This window comes from Bos mutus, chromosome 19 (genome assembly GCF_027580195.1).
Source record: "Bos mutus isolate GX-2022 chromosome 19, NWIPB_WYAK_1.1, whole genome shotgun sequence".
NCBI lineage: Eukaryota > Metazoa > Chordata > Mammalia > Artiodactyla > Bovidae > Bos > Bos mutus.
The window spans coordinates 35,664,706-35,687,734 of record NC_091635.1 but is presented as its reverse complement, the minus strand read 5'-3'; the positions used below and the strand labels follow the sequence as shown (position 1 = coordinate 35,687,734).

The 23,029-nt window shown below is 40.3% G+C and overlaps 1 protein-coding gene and 1 non-coding gene across 2 annotated transcripts in view; one reads left to right on the top strand and one right to left on the bottom strand.

Moving 5' to 3' along the window:
- PITPNC1 (phosphatidylinositol transfer protein cytoplasmic 1) overlaps positions 1 to 23,029 on the top strand; it is a 264,102-nt gene that overhangs the window by 95,237 nt on the left and 145,836 nt on the right. The gene's annotated exons all lie outside the window — the stretch shown is intronic.
- LOC138984011 (small nucleolar RNA SNORA43) lies at positions 9,156 to 9,289 on the bottom strand. Its single transcript, XR_011461372.1, has one exon. It is a non-coding gene; the product is annotated as a small nucleolar RNA SNORA43 (small nucleolar RNA).

Genomic DNA, 23,029 nt, shown 5'->3' with positions numbered 1-23,029 from the left:
AGTTCATCAGGTAGATGACAAAATGTAACTCTTCCCTTAATGAGGAACATTTTAGAAGTTTCCGTTTTTTGCTTATTGCAAATAAGATAAATCTCTATTTCCATAAATTCATTTGTGTGTTTCTTTATGTCTTTGGTGCAGTTGTGAACATTTTCCCAGGATGGATTCCTAAAGTGGAATTGCTGTTCCATAATACGCATATCTTCAGTTTGGGAAGACACTGCCTTCGTGCCTTCCCAGAAGACTTTACACCTCATAGTCCTACCAGCAGTGTTCCATGAGCTGTTTTTTCCCAGTTGTTTCTGTTTCCTTCTCTTTGATTCGCCCTATGTACTGGCTATCCATAGATTTGTCAGATGAAGCATAGGATGCCCAGTTAAATTTGAATTACAGAGAAAAAATAATTTTTTTTAGTAAAAATATGCCCCAAGTGTTGCATGAGAGATACTGATTCTAAACAAATTTGTGTTGTTTGTCTGAAACTCAGATTTAATTGGATGTCCTGTAGTTTTCTTCATTGAACCTGACAACTCCAGCTTAGCTAATACCAGAGACAAGACCCCACTTGCTCCTCAAGGAACTTACCTTCTAGTGATTGAGAAAGACTATTGGGAAACTCTGTTTTCCTTACGGTGGCCAGAAGGATCCTTTTGACAAGATCCTAATCTCTCCTTTTCCTTCAAGATCTGCCCCCCTGCTGAGCACGAGGCCCATTTCCCCACCACTAACAGCCATGCCTGCTTCAGCCCTATATGTCCTCCCCTCTGTCAGCTTTTTTTTTAATTGTGGTAAAACACACAACCTGAATTTACCCTCTTAAAAGGGGGTTTTTTTTTTTTTTTTTTTAAGTATATAGTATACTATTACTACGGAGAAGGCAATGGCAACCCACTCCAGTACTCTTGCCTGGAGAATCCCAGGGACAGAGGAGCCTAGTGGGCTGCTGTCTATGGGGTCGCACAGAGTCGGACATGACTGAAGCGACTTAGCAGCAGCAGCAGCAGCAGCATACTATTACTAACTTTATGCACGTTGTTGTACAACAATTCTAGAACTTTTTTATCTTGCATGGTTAAAACTCTGTACTCATTCTTGGGTGGGCTTTCCTGGTGGTTAGTTCAGTGGTAAAGAATCTACCTGCCAATGTTGGAGATATAGGTTTGATCCCTGGGTGGGGAAGATCCCTTAGAGAAGATCCATAGGAAATCCCGTGGACAGCGGAACCTGGCAGGCTACAGTCTGTGGGTCACAAAAGAGTTGGACATGACTGTGCTACTAAACGACAACTAATTTTCTGGTAACCCTGGTGTCCACCATTCTACTTCCTGCTTCTATGTGTTTGATTACTTCACATACCTTATTTAAGTGGAATTATGCAGTATTTATCTAGTTTGTGATTGGTTTATTTCACTTAACATGATGTCCTCAGATTCATCCATATTATAGCATATGGCAAAATTGCTTTTTTAAGGCTGAATAGAACTCCATTGTATGTTCACACATTTTCTTCATCCATGGATTGCTGGATGGATGCTTCCATGTCTTGACTGTTGTGAATAATGCTTCAGTGAACATGGTGTAAGATATTTCTTTGAAGGAAGTCCCTAGCAGTCCAGTGGTTAAGGCTCTGCACTTCTACCGCAGGGGGCCCAGGTCTGACTCCAGATTGGGGAACGAATATCCCACAAGCCACACAGCATAGCCGAAATAATTTTTTTTTCTTTGAGATTGTATTTTCGGTTCTCTTAGATATATACCTAGAAGTGAGATTGCTTCTGAATATGGTCGTTTTAATTTTTTGAGGAACCTCTCTTCTATACTGTTTCCCATAGCAGCTGTACCATTTTACATTCCCACCACAAGGATTCCAGTTTCTTCACATTCTTGTGAATACTCGTCACTTTCTGTGTTTTTGATAGTAACCATCCTAAGGGTTTGAGATGATGTCTCATTGTGATTTTGATTTTCATTTTCCTGATGGTTAATAATGTTGAGTACCTTTTCTCTCATTTTTACCTGCTGACATTCTGGATAAATATGGCATATCCATACAGTGGAATATTATTTGGCCATGAAAACATATGAAGTACTGATACATGCTCTAAGATGGGAGAAACTTGAAAATATCATGCTGAGTGTAAGAAAACAGACCCAAAAGGCCACATGTTAAAAAAAAAAGGTCACACACTGTGTGATTCCATTTAAATGAAATGTCTAGAACAGGCACATCCAAAGAGACAGAGACTGATTACTGGTTTCCATAGGCTAGGGAGAGTAGGAATTAAGTGCTCATGGGTGTGGGACTTCTTTTGGGAGTGATGAGAACGTTCTGAAATTAGACAGGGGTCATGGTTATACAACATTGTGTACGTGTATTCAAAACTAGTGAAATTAGTATTTTAAAAGAGTTAGTTTTGGGAATTCCCTGGTGGTCCAGTGGTTAGGATACCGCACTTTCACTGTCGCGGTTCCTGGGTTCAGTCCCTGGTCAGGGAACTAAGATCCCTCAAGCTGGAGGCGGGAGGGAGCAGAGTTATTTTATCATCTGTGAATTCTGTCTCAATTAAAGTAGCTTTAGGTTGCTTCTAAAACTTGAACACCAGTAAGTAACATTTATATGATTATTTCTGTGTAAACATTTTCACTGCAGATCCAGGCACAAGGGCTATATTATTTTCTCTATGTCATTAAAACCACAACGCACTGACCACTTAAAAAAATCAGTATTCATGTATCAGGGTCCAAATGAATTCTCTTTTCTGTACTATCCACTACAGCTTTTTTGTTTTCCTGGAGTTTCTACTTATCTTTCTTTTTCATGTGGGCAAAAAATAATGTATTTCCATCACATTATGTGATTAAAGGACATCCTCTTACTTCCCAGAGTCCTCATCATTTTGTCCCAAGTCACTAGTCAGTGTCCTTATCATTTCATTGCCTTGGCTCATCATTTTATTGAATTTCTTGTCCTCTTTTTGTTCCATTCCCTTATTTTGTAGCTTCTTGAATGGGTATGTTGCAGGAAGGGGGACTGCTTCCAGGGCCCAAAACTGGACTCTTGTCTAACACTCAGAAATGAATTGTCCGAGACACACATGTGCTGACAAAGCAAGAGATTTTATTGGGAAAGGACACCAGGGTGGAGAGCAGTAGGGTGAGGGAACCCAGAAGAATAGCTCTGCCACGTGGCTCGCAGTCTCGGGTTTTATGGTGATGGGATTAGTTTCCGGGGTGTCTTTAGCCAATCATTCTGACTCAGAGTCCTTCCTGGTGGTGCACGCCTTGTTCAGCCAAGATGGATGCCAGAGAGAAGGATTCTGGGAGGTGGTCGGACATGTGGAGCCTCCTTTTGACCTTTCCTGAACTCTTCTGGTTGGTGGTGGCTTATTAGTTCCGTGTTCCTTACCAGGACCTCCTGTTGTAGAACAACTCATGCAAATAATTACTATGGTGCCTGGCCAGGGTGGGCAGTTTCAGTCAGTGTGCTTCCCCTAACAGGTATATCCTCTTGGAAGTTCCTCGTAAGAAAATGTGTAAGAGAGAGAAACTTTTTCAATCCTAGCATGTCTAAAAATATCCTAATTTTGGTCTTCTGCTTTGCCTGTGCCTCAGTTCTCTCATCTGTGCAGTAGGGGTGATCATAATTGCACCTGTCTCAGAGTTATTAAGGAGGATTAAATGAATTAGTGTGCAGAAAGCTGTTAGACAGTCTTTGGCACATTAAGAAATTTGTTCAGTAAACATTAGCCCTTAATGTTGTAATTGAAGCCCTTAGATGAACCATAGCGTTCAGCACTCTGAAAACACTGTATGGACTAACAGTAAAGTAATAAGATGAAAGTTTGTGTGATTAAGTAAATAATCCTATTACCATAGCTGCATCATAGGCTTGTGAATTATTAATATTTATTCCTTAGTGTTTTTCTTCTCTTTTTTTTATGAACTCATAATCAGTGTTGTAGGATTTATTTTGTGCTTTTTTTTTTTTTTAAGAGTCACTAGGCTGTTCTCAGCTCTCTGGAATTTAGTAAAGTACAATCTTTTCCAGGAACCGGCTTTAAATTGTAATGCAAATTTGGTTTAAATCTATGAAAGTAGCTTGAGAGAGTAACAATGCAAACTACTTAAGGAGTTTGAAAAATTTAGGACATTGAATATTTAAGGAGTAGGTTGGCTCAGGTACAAAAGCACTAAAACATAAAACCATCAGGCTGGTCAATCTTTAGGGGCCATTGAAGAGGATTCTGGGGGCAGTTTGGCTGTTGACCAGTAAGTGATGTCTGCCACTGGAGAGCTGGTGCATTTGTCAATCCTGGTCCCACCTTAACCTTTTCTCAAGAAGGAAGGGACAGTAGGTTGTAAGGAGGCTGTGACTGGGAGAATGGATCTAGTCTTAGGCACTCAGGGAGAAGTTTGGTGAGCTCAGTCAGATAATGTTAACTATTCAAAGGGAAGGAGATTGAGAGAACCACGCATTCAGAAGCTCCTAGGAGGAGGGGAGTAAGCCAGTATATCAAACACAAAACTATAAAGGAGAGGAGGGTACAGGCTCCAGTTAGAGGAGGTACCCAGTCCATCAGGGTGGGCATCTGTCGTGGGCCACGCTGAAGCCTGGGGATTGATTCCAAGAGCAGTTGAAGGGTTTAGTCTTGGGAAGCAACCCTGGGATGACCCTGAGGGATGGGACAGGGAGGGAGGTGGGTGAGGGGTTCAGGATAGGAAGCACATGTACACCCATAGCTGATTCATGTCAATGTATGGCAAAAACCACTACAATATTGTGAGGTAATTAGCCTCCAATTAAAATAAATAAATAAAATTTTTTAAAAAAAGAAACAGATTTATAGTGAGGAGAAAGAAATGGAGAGGGACAGGAGTGGTAAAAAAAAGAAACAGATTTATAGTGAGGGGAAAGAAATGGAGAGGGACAGGAGTGGATTCAAGCACTCCTTTCTGGAAGCTATTATGGGGTCCAGAAATGGTTGTATCTTTGACCAGGGCGACAGCTGTGGGATGAAGAGAATCAGTGGAGGTGAGAGTTATTGAGAAATAAATCTCTGGGATATGCTGGGGAGTAGGGAGGTATAAAAGATGACACCTTGGATTTCCCATTTGTAGAACTGGACAGAAGGTGGCAGGAACTGGGAGAAATTATCATACATTGAACCACTTCCTCTCACTCACGAGTGTACGAAAGCTTAGCAAAGGGAATGGACTCTGATTTGAAAGGAAAAGGGTTTCTGGTAACTTTTTTACAACCCTGGTATTTTCTTCAATCTAGGAGTCTGTGGAGCATCTGTCCCCAGAGGAATAGGACCACTTGACCACTCTATTCAACATAAGTTGTTTTTATTTTACTTTGTATCTGCCTGGAAGTTTACAGAAATGAAAACATGACAACACAGTATAAACAAAACACAAAAAAGTCACTTGTCTCTTCCTGTTTTCTGAGGTTGGTGCCAAACAGGTCTTTTCTAAAGCAACTAAAAAGGCACAGAGGTAATAATTGTTTTGCTGTTCCAGGAACTGGCAGCTACATGCGCAAAACTATTGAAGAACACAATTTTAAGCCTCTGCTAAAAAGTTATAAGGAAATAGTTAAAAATCTTTCTAGAACTCATTCTCCACCCTGGGGCAAAAGGACCTGGAAAACATATTCTAGCAAAGCAGTGTTTAATGATATTCGTAATTTAAGTCATCTATTTTCTGGGTCAATCTAGCTAAAAGAGTGTCAATTTTGTTGATCTTTTCAAAGCACCGACTTTTGGATTCATTGATTTTTCTCTGCTGCTTTTCTCTATTTTAACTATATCTTATACTTTTTGATATGTTTTGTCTTAATTTTTATTTCTAATTTCCCTTGTGATTTCTTCTTTGACCCATTGGTTGCTTAAGAGTGAGTTGTTTTATTCATACCTATTTGTGAATTTCTCGAATTTCTAATTTCATTCCATTGTTGTCAGATAACATGCTTTGAATGAATTCAGTCCTTTTAAATGTATTGAAGCTTGTTTTGTGGTCTACCATTTGGTCTTTTCTGGAGACTGTTCCTTCTGCACTGAAAAGAATGTATTCTGCTGTGTTGAGTGGAATGTTCTGTGGTTATGTTAGGTCTGGTAGATTTTTGGCGTTCCAAGTCTTTTGTTTCCGTGCTGAACTTCTGCCTAACGATTCTGTCCATTATTGAGATGGAGTTTCGAAGTCTTCAAATATTAATCTATTTCTCCAATTAATTTTTGCTTTATGTATTTCAGAGCTCTTTTAGGTGCATACATATTTATAATTGTATGTTCCTGAGAAGTTGGCCCTTTTATCATTATAAATTGTCCCTCTTTGTGTGGAGAAAAGGGCCTCTTACACTGTTGGTGTGAATGTAAATTGGTGCAATCATTATGGGTAACTGTATGGAAGTTCCTTTAAAAAAACTATAACTAGAACTGCCATATGATCCAGCAGTCCCACTCCTGGGCATATAAGTGGAAAAAACTTTAATTTGAAAAGATACATGCACTCCAGTATTCATAGCAGCACTATTTACAATAAGCAAAATGTGCAAGTAACCAAAATGTCCATTGACAGATGAATGGATAAAGATATGGTACTTATATATGATGGAATGTTACTCAGCCATAAAAAAGATTGAAATAATGCCATTGGCAGCAACATGGATGGACACAGAGATGATCATATAAGTGAAGTAATTCTGACAAAGACAAATACCAGATGATATCATTTATATGTGAAATCTAAAAAATGATACAAATGAACTTACAGCAAAGCAGAAATAGAGTCACAGATGTAGAAGACAAGCATGGTTATCAGGGGGAAATGTGGGGAAGGATAAATTGGGAGATTGGGATTGACATATGCATACTACTATATAAAATTGACGTATAAAAGAAGAACCTACTGTATAGCACAGGGAACTCTACTCAATACTCTGTAATGACCTATATGGGAAAAAATCTTAAAAAAAACAATGCATATATATAAATATGTACAACTGATTCACTTTGTTGTACAACAGAAACTAATACAATATTGTAGATAAACCATTCTTCAATAAAAACGTTTTTGAAGGAAAGTTATGACCAACCTAGATAGCATATTCAAAAGCAGAGACATTACTTTGCCAACAGAGGTTCGTCTAGTCAAGGCTATGGTTTTTCCTATGGTCATGTATGGATGTGAGAGTTGAACTGTGAAGAAGGCTGAGTGCCGAAGAATTGATGCTCTTGAACTGTGGTGTTGGAGAAGACTCTTGAGAGTCCCTTGGACTGCAAGGAGATCCAACCAGTCCATTCTGAAGGAGATCAGCCCTGGGATTTCTTTGGAAGGAATGATGCTAAAGCTGAAACTCCAGTACTTTGGCCACCTCATGCGAAGAGTTGACTCATTGGAAAAGACTCTGATGCTGAGAGGGATTGGGGGCAGGAGGAGAAGGGGACGCCAGAAGATGAGATGGCTGGATGGCATCACTGACTTGATGGACATGAGTCTGGGTGAACTCTGGGAGTTGGTGATGGACAGGGAGGCCTGGCGTGCTGTGATTCATGGGGTCGCAAAGAGTCGGACATGACTGAGCGACTGATCTGATCTGATCTGATAGTAACCTACTTATTTACTGTTTCTGGCTCTCTTCATTGGTGTCTTGGATATGAGTTACCATCTGGTACCATTTCCTTACTTTCATATAGCTTTGTTCATACTCATCTCCTCTGTGCACTTATTGTCAAATATACTACATTTCTGTTATAGACCCAACATAGTACACTTCTAGACATACTGTTTTATACTACTGCTTTTCTCTGAAAAAAATTTATTGAGGTGTAGTTGATTTACAATGTTGTATTAGTTTCAGGTATACAGCAAAGCGAAGTATACACACACACACACACACACACGGCTTCCCTGGTGGCTCAGTGGTAAAGAATCGGCCTGCAACGCAGGAGATGCAGGAGATGTGGGTTTGACCCCTGGGTTGGGAGGATCCCCTGGAAGAAGGAATGGCAACCCACTCCAGGATTCTTGCCAGGAAAATCCTAAGGACAGAGGAGCCTAGCAGGCTACAGTCCAGAGGGTTGCAGTGGGTTCGATACTTCTGAGCTCACACACATCTATCTTTTATCTGTCTGTCTGTCTATCTGCATGTATATCTCTATGCATGAGTGCTTGCTCAGTTATGTGCATCTCTTTGAGACCCCAAGGACTGTAGCCCACCAGTTTCCTCTGTCCATGGAATTTTCCAGACAAGAGTACTAGAGTGGGTTGCCATTTCCTTTTTCAGGGGATCTTCTCCGCCCAGGGATCAACCCTGTGTCTCTTGTGTCTCCTGCATTGGCAGGCAGATTCTATACTGCTCTGCCACCTGAGAAGATATCTGTAACTATACATATATCTATATCTGTATCTATATCCTGCACTAAATCAGTTAAGAAAGGAAAAATATGTGTTTGTACTATTTTTTAAATTACATTATTACCTTTACTGACACTTTTTTTTATGTGGATTTGAATTGCTGCCTGGGGTTGCTTCTGATATTTGAAGTGTCATTTACATTAACTCCCATCTATTTGTTTTTTTTAAACAAATAAGCAACCGAAAAACCCCAAAACAACACTTAACAAAAGAGGAAATTCTCTTCAGCCATTTATTTTTTTCCCATCAATTCTGTAATGCAGGTGCTGTCCTGTCACACTGTTAACCTTAAAACATAGCAGTCAGTGGACTGTCTGTGGTTTCCCACTTTTCTGAACACTTGACTTCCCTTAAATAGGCAGCAGTGGTTAGGAGTTGTCAACCTGTGCACACCATACAGGTTCAGGCACAAGACCGGAGGATGGAATTGTGCTGAAACAATAAAACCAGGCTAGTAATAACCATCAACAGGCTAGTGCTTAAAAGTCAAAGAAAAGGAGATAATTTTAAGTGCCTGGATTATTTTGGCAAGATGTTTTGTTTTGTTCCTACCCTCCAGTGACTAAATTATGTTCTGTTGTGCTTTTGTTTAATTTTGTTCTGATTATAAAAGTGATACATTCTCATTGAGAATATTTAGGAAACTCAGAAAGCAAGAAATTCCACAACCCAGAGATGCTACTCTTTAAATTTTTTTTCACTCAATATTTTGGAGTGTCTTTTTTTTTTTTTCCCACTGATGTTCAGCTACAAACCATTCTTAGTGCCCACGGTTCTGAGCACTGAGCGTAGAAATAGCCGCTTCCTCTCTGCCCCAACGGCACAGGCGCAGCAGGGCGGCCGCACCCGTGGTGCCGGCAAATCCGGCATCTGCAGGGCAGTAGGAGCGTCTTTTCTTCCTCCTCCCTCCCTTCCTCCCTTCCTTCCCCTCTCTCTCTAATGTGTATATGTTTGTATGTACACACAGTGAATACATACAGTATTTAAATGGCATCTGAATTTGGATTTAGGTTGCTTTAAGCAACCTAAGAGTTAGATAATAGTCATGTTCCCATCGGTTTATCTTGCCTCTGATAACAACTTTTCCTGTATTACCTAATATTTAATATGTAGTGTTCTCATTGTTATTTTCTATTTTTTAATTGTTCTTGGCTGTAGTTTTCATTTCTACCATAACCGAAAGTTTATCAAAAAGGATTTTGTTAAGTTTCCAAGAATTACGGTTTTGATTTAGACTTCTGCTGTTTTAAGTGAGTTTTTTAGAGGATGAGGGAAGGTGTGACAGTGAGTCCAATGTAGTTCCATTTGGAATTTATGTAGGTTTTATTGTGGTTTACTATATGGTTAGTTTTTTATAAATGTTCCATGAGCACATAAAAAGAAAATATAGCCTCTGTTATAATGAATCGAAGTCAGTTCATTTTGTTCGTTGTTTGCCAAATCATTGATCATCCTTTTACTGTGACCATTTCTGTCTAGAAACCATTTTTCTTTTAGTCCTGTCTCTTATAAGCAAAGTGTCACTGGATTGTGTTTTTTCAACCTGGTATGAAAGTTATTTCCTTTAAATATGGAAGTATAGTATCTTCTTAAAATTAATAGTATGATCTTAGTTCATCTTATTTTATTTTTACTTATCCTTTAACATTGGCTATTTGCTCTATGCACTATATTTTCTCTGGTGACTTGAAAATTCACATCCTGTTTTAATTCTGCCTTTAAATTTTGCAAAAGCATTCTCAACCTTTGCTTTTTCTGATTACCAAAGTCAGTGTAATCAGTACGTGGAGCAGTACGTTTTTTCTTCCTCCCCTTCTTCATTTATGTTTCTTCAAGCCACTATCACCTACTATAATATGTAGCACTCAGAAAATTATTAGTACTTTTGGCATTGTCTGCTACAATTTTTATTTTCAGGCAGTATTTTGTACTTCCATTACTTAGACATAACTATTTTGCTGGTTTCCATGTATACCATTAGATCTTTTCTACCTTGATTTATCCTGTTTTGAGCTCTTAATTTTGGTGCTTCTTAGGCTTCTAGAGGAGATCTTCAAATAGTAGTTGAAGAAAAGGATGTGGTTGAACCTCTGCATATGTACCTTTTCACACAAATGTCAGCTGGGCCATGTGTAAACTTGTGGAGTAACGTTTCTTCCCAAATTTATTTGCTGTTGTTTCTTTGTATTCTGGCCAGCAACGCGACTTCCTTGCCTAATTAGCACTGGGGCGTCCCTCAAGGCTTGTTTGGCCCTTTGCCTTGTCCAGTCGTTGGCCCTCTGTTGTTAGCCCATCCTTGAAGCCCCTTTCCTGCCCTCATGGGCACTGGGCTGATCTCAGTCCCATTCAGTTCCTTTCCATTTCCTCTCCTTCCTTCCTTAAATCATCGTGCTTGGGAGATACAACTAAGTGACAGGTGGATTAATTAGTGATACTGAAAGTTCACTTGATTGTGAGCAAGTACATAAATGCAATTTAACTAGCTTTTACCAACTGAAAAAAGTCAGTATATTTTAATGTGATGAGATATACTGAAGAAAGGATAAATGAAAAAAGATGAAGTAGGATTTTCACAAATTTCTAGATTAGGCGATACTGAAGATGTATAGACGTTTTCTGAACATGCAGTCTCTCTGTAGATTTACGATATTGTTGGTTTTGTTCACATCACTGCCTTACTTATGGGTTTCAGTCTTTGGAAGAAGATGTGGTGGCCATCGTGGGCTGGGGAAAGCAGTGCTTTCTTCAGTTCTAATTTGCTTTTCAGACTAAAGTTTATAAATTCTGTGAGTCCATGTTATCAAAGAAGCTTAAAACAACTTTTTTTCCACTTCAATAATTTATTTTCAGGAATTCCCTGGTTTCCCAGTGGTTAGGACTACAAGCTTTCACATTGCGGCCAATAAATAAATAATTTATTTGCTATTTGAATGCTGGAGTAAGTTCAGAGGAATTGGCTATTGCTATTGATAATAAAATTCAATTCAACAAATATCTTCTGAATACTTACTATGTGTAATGCACTGGAGTAAACAAATTTTAAATTCTTTTTTGGTAGTTGGGAATTCATTAAATTATGTCCGTACAGCGGGCTACCTTATGCAGCCATTAATAATTTTTGGAGAATGCATGGTGTGCTCAGTTGTGTTTTTGTGAGCCTTTGGACTGTAGCCTGCCTGGGATTTTCCAGGCAAGAATACTGGAGTGGGTTGCCATTTCCTTCTCCAAAAATATTTTGAAGAATATTTAAAGATATAGGAAATGCTGACAATAATATATTAAGTTAGAAAACACTTTACAAAGTGATATATTCAATTTAATTTAGCTTAAAAAGATTTCAAAAGACTAAAAAGAATATGTCCCTAAATGTTACTATTGTTTACTTCTAGATGAGTTAAAAAAAAAAAACTTTTACATATTCTAATTTTTTTATAGGAAAAACAAATCAACTTAATAACTAGATGATAATATGATTTTGTTGTTTTTTTAAGGATATAGCCCAGCTCTGTAGGATTCAAGGGGATGGGCCCAATCATCCCCATTTCAAAGATCTATTTTCACCTCCCAGAAAAGGTGGAATGGAAGCGGGGCCTTGAACGGAGGGCAAAATATCAATAGCAGATACACAGAAAGAATGACACGTGGGCTTCCCGGGTGGCACATTGGTTAAAGAATCTGCCTGCCAATGCAGGAAATGCATTTCTGTGATGAATATTTTACCACAATTAAGAACTAAAAAAAGTAAATAAAACCTATTCAACTTGGTTTGAACCAATTTTTCCCAGACTTGTTTGATTATGGAGCTCTCTGATCAAAAGAAAAAATATTTTAAAGTAGAACATATATTCACATCCTTTAGTTGTAAGAAGAACATACTTTGGGGAACATTCACACTTACCTGGGGGCAGGGAAGAGGAATTAAGTTCCTCATTTCCTCACCCCCTGTTGTAACTCAGTACATTTCTTTAAAAACATTATTAGAATGGTGGTTGGGCTTTTATTTAGGAAAATTATGGATCAGTTAGTCTTTCCCAGCCTGACCTAGTGACGTTATTTCTGTGGGAGCTTTAAAACACTTTAACCTGAAAAGGAAATTCTAGAACCCAATCCACTCAAATTGAAGGTAGATTTACTTCAATAAGACACAATCACACTTTATGCAGAACTTTGCAAATTACTTTGAAAAGATAGGAGGTTCTGCCTATTTGGGGCAACTTCTACCCTCTCTTCTCTGGGCCGCCTTTTAATAACCTGTCCTGAATAGATATCAAGACTTTTGCTTTGGTTACCTTTCTGAGTTCTTGTTTCAGTTAACAGTTAGTTGCTCAGTCATGTCGGACTCTTTGCAACCCCATGGCGTGTAGCCTGCCAGGCTTCTCTGTCCATGGAATTCTCCAGGCAAGAATACTAGAGTGGGTTGCCATTCCCTTCTCCAGGGGATATTCCTCACACAGAGATTGAACTCGGGTCTTCTGCATTGCAGGCAGACTCCTTACCATCTGAGCCACTAAGAGCCTATCTAAAGCCCCAAGCCCTGTACAACTCAAGAGGGTGTTCTTGTGCAGTGCACACCCTGTGCAGCTGCCCTTTCCCAGAAACACCCTCAAGTCGCTTCCTTTTTCTATTGTCCACCCCAGGAATTGGAATCCTGCCTCAAAATTTGAACATAGGGTCACCCTTTCCATACTAACTTCTTTCTTTAATTGAAAAAGACATGCTTTTTATAAAAACTTCAAACCTTACCAGAAGTACATTTCCCACAATCCCCTGTTGGGTAATTATCATTAACAACTGACAGATAATTTTTAAAATTTTTCTTACCAATTCATATACTAGTACATGCACGTGCATTTTACTGAAACTTCTGCTTTACCTGCTGTTTGCAGCTCACTTTGTTTTTTCTTCACTTAAGTATGCATCTGGGGCCTCTTTCCATTTTGGCAAATAGAGATCTATTTCATGATTTAATGGCTGTATTGTATTTCACTATTTGGATCTACCTTGATTTATCTAACTGGTCCCATTGATAGACAATTGGAGTTTTTCCAGCTTTGTGCTATTGCATAAATGGAGCAATGAATAATCTGAAGCATGTAAATCTTTGCACAAATGCAAAAGAGTTTCTCTAGGATATATTCCTAGATAGAGTAACTAGGTCAAATGATAACAAACATCTTAAAATTTAACAGACAAAATCATCTTCTCCCTTTGCTCTCCCACTAGTGTGGTCAAGGATCTGTCCCCTCCACCTCACCAACACTGGCAAGCCTTTTTCATCTTTACTAATCTAATAGGTGAAATGTATTAGTTTGTGTGAAAAAAAATTTTTTTACCTGTCTTCCCATTGCAAAATTCTGGAGTCATACCGAATACTTGCAGTTGAACATTTTTCACTTGTTTATCAGCCATTTGTATTTCTTTGAATTCTTTCCCAGACTTCTACTTGGTTATGCACTTTAATTCCTCATTTCTGAGCTCTACCTGCCAGGATGGAAAATCTGTTGCTTCCCTCCAGACCCTGTGCTGACCACCCCTTCCTGCCTCAGAGTTAGAGTGATGCCCAGCCCAGGACTCTTGGTGGCAAAGACCTGGGGTGACTCCCAATTGCTCCATGTATTTGTGTGACCTCTGATAATTTTCCTAACTTCTCTATGCCCCAGATTCCTCATTTGAAAACTGAGTTGGTAAAATTGTCTACAACAAAGGGTTGCCTTCAGGATTAAATGGAATAGTTGTTATGTAAAGCTCTTAGTCTAAACATTCAGGAAACACTAGTATTATTATTGCTCTAATAAAGTGTACTCATTGTTTTCTGATTTGTGCTTTCTGGCCAGTATCACTACTGAGACGGTGAAGGATATGGAGAAAGCCTTTGAAAATGGAGCTATGCTAAAACATTTACTGTGTTCTTATACCTTCTCTATTGCCATGATTGTCCTGGGACTCAAACATGAATGAGACAGCTTGGCTCTGAAGATAACACTTGCCAATATTATTCTGTGCATATCTGTTTTCTCTCTTTATTGTAACTGAGTTACACATAATCAGAGGTTACAACCTAATGTGGATAAATATTTCAATTTCTCATATTTATAGAGTGTTGTAGGTTGTTGTTGTTTTTTATTTCAGCCAGCATTTAGAAGTTAGGATGTTAATATAAAAATCTAGATTTCCAGCTTTTCTTGAGTAATGGAAATGTTAACAGGCATCTGGGCCTCCCTGGTGGCTCATATGGTACAGAATCTGCCTGCAGTATGGGAGACCCAGGTTCTATCCCTGGGTCTGGCAGATTCCTTGGAGAAAGGAATGGCTACCCACTCCAGTATTCTTGCCTGGAGAATTCCATGAACAGGCGAGTCTGGTGGACTGCAGTCCATGGTCTTTGACTGTGTGGATTACAACAAACTGTGGAAAATTCTTAAAGAGATAAGAATACCAGGCCACCTTACCTGTCACCTGAGAAACCTGTATGCAGGTCAAGAATCAACAGAACTGGGCATCAGATAATGGACTGGTTCCAAATGGGCAAAGGAGTACGTCAAGGCTGTACATTGTCACCCTGCTTATTTAACTTCTATGCAGAGTACATCATGCGAAATGCTGGGCTGGAGGAAGCACAAGCTGGAGTCAAGATTACTTAGAGAAATAGCAACAATCTCAGATATGCAGATAGTACCTCTCTAGTGACAGAAAGGGAAGAAGAGCTAGAAAACCTCTTAGGAGGATGAAAGAGAGAATGAAAAGGCTGGCTTAAACTCAGCATTAAAACTAAGATCATGGCCTCCAGTCCCATCACTTTATGGCAAATAGAAGAGGAAAAAGTAGAAACAGTGACAGATTTTATTTTCTTGGGCTCCAAAATCAGTGCAGACAGTGACTGTAGCCAGGAAATCAAAAGACGCTTGCTCCTTGGAAGGAAAACTGTAACATACCTGGACAGCGTATTAAAAAGCCGACAAAAGTCCATATAGTCAAAGCTCTGGTTTTTCCAGTAGTCGTGTACGGATGTGAGAGTTGGACCATAAAGAAGGCTGAGTGCTGAAGAACTGATGGTTTCAAGCTATGGTGCTGGAGAAGACTCTTGAGAGTCCCTTGGACTGCAAGGAGATCAAACCAGTCAATCCTAAAGGAAATCAACCCTGAATATTCATTAGAAGGACTGATGCTGAAGCTGAAGCTCTAGTACTTTGGCCACCTGATGCGAAGAGCCGGCTCATTGGAAAAGACCCTGATGGACTGTGGAGGTGCGGACAGTGGAGGCAGACTGCCTGCCTGGCTCTCGTACAGCTCCCCCTGGGCAACAGGGCCCACCAGTTTCAATTGAGGAGGCGAGTTGGAACCCCTCTTGTATTTGAGACCATAGCTAGGGTGAACACTACCTCAACTTGAGCAGCCTCTTGGCCAATTTCCCCCCAAAATGACCAGACAAGGACCTGGGTGGTCAGGCCCGGATGACAGATTCCTCATCACAGTGCTGACCCCTCCTGGCTTCCCACAGGCAGACATGTATCTGAGGGCTCCATCCTGTGTTCCAGGCAGCTTGCACTTCCTTTTTGAGTATTTATATTTTATCATCATTTTTTTGTTTATATATCTATTTCCCTTACCAGAATGTAAGCGCCTTGATTGCAGGGGCTGTACTTTATCACTTTAATATCCTTCGTGCCCAGGGCATAAGTTTGGTAAATATTCTCGAATGGATTTAAATTTTCATAATTTTATTGACTCTTTTGCCATATGAAAAGTTGTTTTCTAAATGCAACACAGGGAGGTCTAAAGTGTAGCTTATATTCTGAAGGAGCTTGTTATCCAGTTGGGCAGATAAGCTCAATCAGTCATTCATTCATCGTCAGTCATTTGCATATAGTGAGTGTCTAAGTCTGGAGCTTGGCATTGGGGATATGATATCCAGGTGTGTACTCCACTCGTAGGCGGCTTTCAGTTAAGGAGAGATGGATATAAAATGATATAAAGTGAGTACAGCATAAGGTGATAAGTACAGTGATAGGATTTCTAAAGGTTGTTAAAAACATGGAATAAAAAATAAAGAGCTCAAAAGAGTAATGAAAGACCCAACACAAAGCAGTGCATGACTTGGTAGTTGTGATTAGAAGAAAAGCCCGGGTTTCCTGGGTCCACCGAGCGGGCATTGAGAAGTGTCTGCTGAGAAAGAGTTTTCTCTGAAATCAGTGGTTTGCAGTACACATCAGTACAGCTAAGGTGCAAAGAAAGCCCATGTTAGAAACACCTGTTCCACTTTGCTTGGCCTAGTGTTTCCCAAGCTTTTGTGAGTGTGAAACTCTTTTTCTCCCCACTGTTTAGCATCCTATGGAACTGACATTCCTTGAAGTCGTTCTGGGAAATACTGATGTAGATACCATCTGTAATTATTATTACTGTTTTTTTGGCCTCGCCACACAGAATGTTGGATCTTACTTCCCTGACCTGGGATTGAATTTGTACTCCCTTGCAAGTAGAAGTGCAAAGTCTTAACCCCTGGACCACCAGGGAATTCCCACCATCTGTAATTAGATAGCTAGTGACTCTTAACATTTTAGGAGATGTGGATCCTTTGAGAAGTTAACAGTGGGGGATGGGGAAAATTGTGAACACTTCATGCATTCCTTGAAGCCCATCCAGCATCGCTCTCCATGGTCAGTTCAGTTCAGTTGCTCAGTGGGGTCCAACTCTTTGCGACTCCATGGGCTGCAGCATGCCAGACCTCCCTGTCCGTCACCAACTCCCAGAGCTTGCTCAAACTCTTGTCCATCAAGTCGATGATGCCATCTAACCATCTCATCCTCTGTTGTCCCCTTCTCTTCCTGCCTTCAATCTTTCCTAGCATCAGGATCTTTTCCAGTGAGTCAGTTCTTCCCATCAGGTGTCCAAAGTATTGGAGCTTCAGCTTCAGCATCAGTCCTTCCATTGAATATTCAGGGTTGATTTCCTTTAGGATTGACTGGTTTAATCTCCTTGCAGTCCAAGGGACTCTCAAGAGTCTTCTCCAACACCACAGTTCAAAAGCATCAATTCTTCAGCGCTCAGCTTTCTTTATGGTCCAACTCTCACATCCATACATGACTACTGGAGAAACCATAGCTTTGACTAGATGGATCTTTGTTGGAAAAGTAATGTCTCTGCTTATTAATACGCTGTCTAGGTTGTCATAGCTTTTCTTCCAAGGAGCAAGTGTCTTTTAGTTTCATGGCTGCAGTCACCATCTGCAGTGATTTTGGAGCCCAGAAAATAAAGTCTCACTGTTTGCATTGTTTCCCCATCTATTTGCCATAAAGAGATGGGACCAGATGCCATGATCTTAGTTTTTTGAATGTTGAATTTTAAGCCAACTTTTTCACTCTCCTCTTTCACTTTCATCAAGAGACTCTTCAGTTCTTCTTTGCTTTCTGCCCTAAGGGTGGTGTCATCAGCATATCTGAGGTTACTGATATTTCTCCAGGCAATCTTGATTCCAGCTTTGCTTCATTCAGCCCGGTATTTCGCATGATGTACTCTGCATAGATGTTAAGTAAGCAGGGTGACAATATACAGCCTTGATGTACTCCTTTCCCAATTTGGAACCAGTCCGTTGTTCCATGTTAGGTTCTAACTGTTGCTTCTTGACCTGCATACAGATTTCTCAGGAGGCAGGTAAGGTGGTCTGGTATTCCCATCTCTTGAAGAATTTCCCACACTTTTTTGTGATCCACACAGTCAAAGGCTTTGGCATTGTCAATAAAGAAGAAGTAGATGTTTTTCTGGAACTCTCTTGCTTTTTCAATGATCCAGTGGATGTTGGCAATTTATCTCTGGTTCCTCTGCCTTTTCTAAATCCAGCTTGAACATCTGGAAGTTCTCGGTTCACATATTGTTGAAGAGAAGGGAGCACAAGAAGAGAAGGGGGCAAATCCCAGCTAGGAGGGATCCATGTGGGCAGAAAAAAAAAGAGATTGGGAAAAAAGGGTTTGTTTGACTTTGAAGGAAGAACAGATGGGGCAGAGAGAGAAGGGACCACAGTGCAGTTGGGGGCAGCCAACTGTAGAAGGCCTGAGAGGGCAGGCATGGAATTACCAGTCCTTAATGACCAATCGCCTATGACGGTTAAGGGAGATCCAAGGCCATGAACAGCTCTACTAACAGAGTCTGGAGTCAGAAGAATTATTCACAGAAACAGCAAAATCACAGAACTGAAATCTTCTACATGTCAAACCTATGTTATTATCATGTTGAAATGCTCGAACTTGCCTTTTTTCCTCTCCCTCCCCCAACTTACCTTTATTAACTAGTGCTGAATCTCCCAATTGAAAAATTCACTTTCAGAATCAGATTTGCCATCTAACTGGGCATCCTACCTTGAACAGTTAAAAATCCAATTGGTCTGACTTCTAATTTTAGAAGGAATCAAGCTGACCTTCATCGCGCTGTTGCTAACCGGAGCCGGTTACCTGGGTGACTAGATTTACAATATGTCAGTATGCAAATACCATCTGCCCAAGAGGAGGAAGGAAGGCCTTCCTCCTCTGGGGGTTGTCAGCAGTTCTGGAAATGTCTTCCTCTGGGAATGGAGAGGAGGCTCGCCAGAGAGGAGGAAAACCAGAAAAGATGCAATTTTTCAATGTTACAGTCCACCTCACTCTAGGAGGGAGCACAGGAGTTTGTGGTTTGCCTTATGTTGCCCTTTAAGGTAGTCCACTAGGATATACGTGGAGGTCGTAGATTTTGCATTTCTTGGGCAGAGAGGGAGCCAACAAGGTAGGGTAGCATTTATTACTTTAGTGTATTTAGATTCAGATAATTGCAGTAGCTTAATGAAACCTTTCAGTGTGCGATTCTTATTTTCCACAATGCCTTTACAAGTCTGATTTCAACTGATAAGAGTGCCTGAGCAGAGAAGGAGCCTGCTGCTTTTCTTGGGCTCTCAAGAAGGTTGAAGAGAAGGGGATGTTTCATCTCCTTTTCCCTCACATCATCTTCACTGGGGAAGCTGAAGGGATTTTCTCCACAGAATATCTATATTCAGCGCCTGTCCTGTGTATCAGTTTCAGGCTAAGGTTTAGAGTCACTTTTGGAAACATTCAGATCCGAAGGCAGGCAGGGAAGTTCTTTTCCTTTTCATGAAATAACTGTCACATCAGCTGTCAGCTGCAGGAATTTCTTCCACCCACCTGTTTTCTGAGTCCAAATTAGATGGACTCATTAATTTTTACTTTAAAACCTCAAGGACTTGTAGGGGTGTGTATGCTTCCTTTAATTGCCATGTGTCAGAATTTGTGTAGGAGGAAGTTTCCAGGAGTAGAGTGAGAACCCTTGTACTCTTAGCTTCTAATTTTGTACCCCCTGGTAGCTTCCCCCGTGACCTCGTTCGTCTCTGCTTGCTCTTGTTGAGACTGCTATCTCCCACATCTTTGGGAAAAAAAAAAAAAAAAAAACTCCTAACATCTACCTAAAACTGTCAGCAGCATGAAGGAGTGAGGAAAGTCACTTTACTTCCCAGGGTCCTTTTACCCAGCCTTAGCTAGCACTGTGTAGCAGCATTTTCTCTCTTTTTTTCCCCAAACAACCACCTTTTTAGTTGATTTGCAATGTTGTGTTCATTTCTGTGATTCAGTTTTTTCTGATTCTTTCTTACAAGAATATTACATGATATTGAATATATAGTTCCCTGTGCTACACTAGTAAATCCTTGTTGCTTAGTTATCTTACATGTATTAGCTGTGTATCTGTTAATCCCAAACTCCTAATTTATCCCCCACCTTTCCCCTTTGGTAACCACAAGTGTGTTTTCTATGTGAGTTTATTTCTGTTTCATCAATAACTTCATTTGTATCATTTTTTTAGATTCCACATATATTGTATGATATTTGTCTTTGTCTGATTTACTTCACTTAGTATGGTAATCTCTAGGTTCATTCATGTTGCTATGAATGGCATTTCATTCTTTTTCATGGCTGAGTAGTATTCCTGTGTGTGTGTGTGTGTGTGTGTGTGTGTGTGTGTGTGTATACACACCACATCTTTATCCATTCATCAGTTAATGGACAGTTAGGTTGCTTCCATGTCTTGGCTATTGTAAATAGTGCTACTATGAAAATAGGGGTGCATGTATCTTTTTGAATTAGATTTATTTTTCTGTGATCTGTCTTCAAAGGTCCTGGAACATAGTGAAGTTTTGCTGTGAGCAAGTAAATGTCCAGAATTTATTTGCAGGCTGTGACTTCCTCCTGCTTCCTTCTTAACAGGCTAATGTCTCTCCACATACAGGCCAAGCCCCATTTTCTGTGTGACGCCCTCCTGGATATCTATAGCCCATGCCACTCCCTTTCTGACCCTCACACGCTTTCCACGTGTGTTATATAATTAGTGCTTTGATCTGCTATCTTAGCTCCTAATCGTCTGTAGTGTCGTGTTTGGCTCTTTGTTGTCCCACCAGAGTAATGAAAAGACACCGTCAGGCTGGAGAGTTGCCCAGGGTATCTGTTGATTGAATGTGCCCAGGTGTCAAATGTGGTGACATGAGCAAGCAAGGCCATACTTGTCCCATAATTTACTCTTGGTTTTTGAAGTCAATTGTTTGATTTTCTTATTTCCACAAGTAACTTAAAATTATTTAACGTAAGTATGAGACATTATTGGTGAGAATGTAAAATGGTGCACCTGCTTTGGACGTCTGGCAGTTCCTCAAAAGGTTAAACATAGATATGGCCAAGCAAGTCCACCCCTAGGTATCTACCCAAGACATGGAAACAAGTCCACACAAAGACTCGTACACATACATTCATTGCAGCATTCCTCGTTAATAGCCCAAAAGTGGAAATAACCCAAATGTCTGTCAAGTGATAAATGAACACATGTGGAATATTATTTGGTAGTTAAAAAAGAAGGAAATACTGATACATGGTACAACATGGATGAATCGCAAAAGCATTATGCCAGCACTGTTTACAATAGCCGAGACATGGAAACAACCTCAATGTCCATTGACAGATGAATGGATAAAGCAAATGCGCTATATGGAATACTGCTGCTGCTGCTGCTAAGTCACTTCAGTCGTGTCTGACTCTGTGCGACCCCATAGACGGCAGCCCATCAGGCTCCGCTGTCCCTGGGATTCTCCAGGCAAGAACACTGGAGTGGGTTGCCATTTCCTTCTCCATTGCATGAAAGTGAAAAGTGAAAGTGAAGTCGCTCAGTCGTGTCCGACTCTTAGCGACCCCATGGACTGCAGCCTACCAGGCTCCTCCGTCAATGGGATTTTCCCGGGAAGAATGCTGGAGGGGGTTGCCATACCCTCTTCCAGGGAATCTTCCTGACCAAAGGATCGAACCCACTGTTTCCTGTGTCTCCTGCATTGCAGGTGGATTCTTTACCGCTGAGCCACGGGGGAAGCCCAACTCAACTATCCTTCAATTTAGAAAGAAAGAGTACGCTAAGTGAAGGAAGTCAGTCACAAAAGGTCACACATATTGTACGATTCCATTTATATGAACTGTCCAGAATGGACACATCTGTAGTGACCGAAAGTAGATTAGTGGTTGCAGGAGCTGGGAGGAGGGGAGGATGGGGAGTTAGCAATAATGGGTGTGGAGTTTCTTTTGGGGATGATGAAAATACTCTGGAATGAGATAGTGGCAACGGTTGCACAACCTTGTGAATAAACTAAAAACTACCGAATTGTGTACTTAAAAAAAACAACTAGCAAGTACACAAAACTACTTAAATCTACTGCAGAGTTTAAAGTCATTTCCAGGATTACTTTTTCAAGAGTAGCTGTCACCTAGAATAAAATAAAGAGTGACTTAAACTGTAAGAAAAACACAATAAAGGCAAATTACCAAGAATGGCTTTTTTCTTGCCTCAAATCTTTGACTATAAGTCATACACATCTGATTCGTAAGTAAGTTCTACAGGACTGTTTGCTGCCTTCTACACTGTGATTCTGTAATTTGCTGCATTCCTGGCTGGGCCATCTAAATAATGCTGTATGCAGCTTCTATAACAGAAATAGAAGTGCCTTTTCAGGTCATGCCCACCACCCCCCACACCCAGACTCCCTAAGGTAATAATTCATAGCTGCTTCTCTGTGGTGCCCTTATAGAGTGATGTAACTATTGTGAATATGTTGGGGCCTTTTTGACTTAAAGGGATTTGTTGCATTTTCATCTTCTGTTTGCAGACAGAGCATTTCAAAGGGACACCCTCCAACCCCCTGAAAAGTAACCATCTCAGTTCATCAGTGCTTTATCAGAAAGGTCTTCTGACGTAAATAAATGGTAGAGTTGAAATCTCTCCCAGGGCTGGCTCAGTGCTTTTTTTTGGAAGACCGATTTCACGTGCCCAAGCACCACTTAAAATGAGCCTTTCAAGAGTGAGATACAAGAAAGAAATGAGCATTGACTTTAAAATGTCATGTGACCACATCACACCCGTTAGGATGGCTATTATTGAAAAACAAACAAACAAAAAACAGAAAGTGACCAGTGTTGGCAAGGATGCAGAGAAATTGGAATCCTTGTGCATTGCTGCTGGAAATAAAATGGTGCAGCTGCTGTGGAAAACAGTTTTGTGGTTCCTTAAAAAGTTAAACATAGAATTATCATCAGATCAGATCAGATCA